Source organism: Eschrichtius robustus, chromosome 12 (genome assembly GCF_028021215.1).
Source record: "Eschrichtius robustus isolate mEscRob2 chromosome 12, mEscRob2.pri, whole genome shotgun sequence".
Taxonomy (NCBI): domain Eukaryota; kingdom Metazoa; phylum Chordata; class Mammalia; order Artiodactyla; family Eschrichtiidae; genus Eschrichtius; species Eschrichtius robustus.
Genome location: NC_090835.1, coordinates 56,098,508 through 56,101,838, shown reverse-complemented (window position 1 = coordinate 56,101,838; position 3,331 = coordinate 56,098,508). Strand labels below are relative to the sequence as shown.

At 46.3% G+C, this 3,331-nt stretch overlaps 1 pseudogene; it reads right to left on the bottom strand.

Annotated features, from left to right (window-relative positions):
• Positions 1–205: 205 nt before the first annotated feature.
• On the bottom strand, positions 206–1,730 carry LOC137774041 (mitochondrial carrier homolog 1 pseudogene; annotated as a pseudogene).
• Positions 1,731–3,331: the final 1,601 nt, after the last annotated feature.

Here is a 3,331-nt window from a genome sequence, read left to right as displayed (position 1 = left end):
ACCCTACTTACAAAGTAGGAGAGTGATGCTCCCAGCTGAGCTGAAGGATGAGAGCTGGGCCCAACTCGAGGGGTGTGAATAGGGGGTGGGACCTGACCCCCTGAATCTTTGCCCTTCTGACCTGGACCTCCACAAGCCATTCTCTGGCCCCAGCACAAGGCAGACTTGGCAAATCTGCAATGGAAGGGGATTCTGCCCCAATTCCTCAGCGCCACCCCACTTCCTCAGGTCTAACAGTGACCAAGCCACTGCGTGCAGGCTCACCTCCACCCATCCCCTGCTTCTGTGCAGACACATGGCAAATATGGAACCCAGAGCCCAGCTGGGCTGGAGCACATCTAAGTGTTGCTGGGTTGGTCATGTAACAGGTGCCTGGAGATGATCAGGCCTCATCCATGGTGGCCAGGCTGAGATAGTGTGGGCTTGTGTGTGTGTGTGTGTTTCTTTTTTTTTAAATTGAAGTACAGTTAATTTACAATGTTGTGTTAGTTTCATGGAAGTTAGTTTCAATGTTGTGTACAGCAGAATGATTCGGTTATATATATATGTATTCTTTTTCAGATTCTTTTCTATTAAAGGTTAATACAAGATATTGAGTATAGTTCCCTGTGCTATATTTTGTTCTTTGGTCTTTGTTGTTTAAGAGACAGTGTTTTTTGAGGTGGTTCGGGGTACTCCAGGGCAAAGCATAATGACACCTGGTGGTGGAAAGGCAGGCTGGAGCCATGGAAAGGCTCGCCCTGCCCACTCAGGTCCTTCCAGCAGTGGATCCGGATTTGAACTCTGGGGAGTGAGTGGGGAGCCCAGCCTGCAGCCATGAGATCGCCCACCAGCAGGAAGGGGTAGGTCGGCATGCCACTGCCACCCCCATGGGGTAGCTTGGGATGGATGACCAGGGCCTGGCTGAAGCTGTCATCCACCAGGTAGGCACTGAGGAAGTGGCCAGCAGGTTACAGCCCTGCAAGAAAACCGCATCTTCTAGGATGTGAGGGATTAAGCTGACAAAGAGTCCCAGCAGCCCCTCGTCTTTGAAAATCTTCCCAATGGAGCTGAACTCTCCACTGTACTTGGTCTCCAGTCCCACAAAATGGACCGTGCAGCTATTGAGATGACACGTAAAGGGTGAGCCAATATGTGGGACATGCCCTGCATCATCATCAGGTAGGAGGTCTCCTTCACCACAGTCTTCAGAGAAGTCTTCGTGTCATCCTTGCTGGAAACCTGCTCGATATCATCCGGAGAGAAAATCTTCTTCATACTGCCCAGGGTCACGATGGAGAGGGCAGTGGACGTCAGCCAGCAGCTCAGGCCTCGGGACAGCCTACCTTCCCATCCACTTGCACAATGTCCTTGGCGTAGGTGAAGAAGGTCGGAGGGTAGAGGACCTTCCTCCCCAGCACGTTGGTCTCAACGGTGTGGGCACTGGCTCACGACCCATCTGATGGGCAGCTCCATGTAGAGCAGTTGGTGACTGAGCTCTGTCACCCCTGCGCCCAGCACCAAGAAAAGAGCTTGGTGGTGGGGTCTTGGCCCCCAGATCCCAGGCCCCCCAACGTGCTGTCAATCCTGCTGGCTGAGGGTGGCGGATGTGCGAGGATATGCAAGGAAGCACGAGGTTGCACTGGGATGCTCGGGGAGGCGCGGGGAGGCGCGGGGGATGCGTGGGTGGTGGATACAGAGCCTGGCTTCGACCCTGCCTCTGCTCCGGCTCCGGCTCCGGCTCCCACCATCCCCAGCACTACTGCGAGCCCACCTTATGGTTTTAATTTTGATGAAACTGGCTTCTATTAAAATCAAATGTCTTCAGGCCCTACATCTCTGAGGAGGACATGTGGGAGGAGAGCAAACTCCAAGGTATAGGGCTTGCGAAAGAGGGTAGGTTCAAATGATGCTAGAGATTTACTTGTGTTAATAATTTTTATTAAGATTATTAGTGTGTGTGTGTTAAAGTTCTATTCCAAAGTTTCTTAAGTTTTTGTTGAACTGCCTCCAATCCTATTTTTTCCCATAATACAGGATGCAAAAATTTTCAGTAAAATGTATTTAATATTAGAGCAGAAACGCATGTATCTGCAATTCCTAGCAAAAAGAAAGTTCTCAAAAATATCTGCTAATTGGGCAGGCATTATAACTCTGAGAGTATATTCCCAGAACATTTTACCTAAGTGTCTCTTATTTATAGCTGAGCTCACCTTATCTCAGATTCCTAAAGTATTATCTACCTTGACAGTCGCAATTCCTTTGTGAAATAAACCATTCCTGTTTCTCATTATGCCTTATTTATTCTCCTCCCAACATGACCTCTTAATTACGTGTGTATCTGTGTTTCCCATTAGACTGTGAGTTCTGCCAGACCGGGTATCTGGTAGGCACTCCACAAACACAAATCGTTGAATGAATGTATCAGTGTTAGGTGAATGTTTGTATCACTTGCCAACCTAGAATCTTAATTTCTCTTGGGAGAGATAGAAAAATGACAAGGTGTATCCATCAACAGCAGGGAAGCTATTTCTAATGTCTTGCATTTATTAAGTAATACATATGGACAAATGTTTTAATATAATCCTCATAACTATATCATATCAAAGAGTACTTTTATTGCCCCCATTTCATAGATGAGGAAACTAAAACTGAGAGGGATTACACCATCCTTCCCAACATCAAACAGCCAATAAGTGTCAGAGCTGGGGCTGATACCCAGGTGGTCTGATTTCATGCCAGCTCTTAACTGGCATGCTATATTATCTCCAAATTTCAACAACATTATTTCAATGTCAGTGTTGTACAAATGTGTGTGTATGTGTGAATGCTGTGTTTCATCATAACCAAAGATGTTAAAGGACCTATAACTCTGAGTGACTCCAGAATATTTCCCTCATTGGATGTAACTGTCTTCAGAGTCTCTTCTTTTTTCTAGAAGGAACAGAGGACTTATTTTAACCAACCACATTCAGACTTATGAACTCATTCTGTCTAACCTGGAGTTGTAGTTTGCCATCCTCAGTAAGTCTAACCACCTGAACCACACCACCTTTTCGTGCTTAAGAAACCCAGATTCCTCGGGCTCCCTCCTCCTCAGCCATTCTGTGGATGTCTTCTCTGCTGTGTTTTCTCTTGCCAAGGACATAAACTCAACAAAAACTTTCTCTTCCTCTTTCCACCCCTTCCTCCTTCTTCTTTTCTTTTTTTTTTAAAGCTCTGATAGTCTTTGATTTATTCTTTGATAGTGTGCAGTGCTGTGCAAGAATATTCCAGAAAGATATTCACCACCATTAGATCCCAAATGCCAGGTTTAGAAAGTTTACTCTTTTTCAATCTCAGTCAAATAATT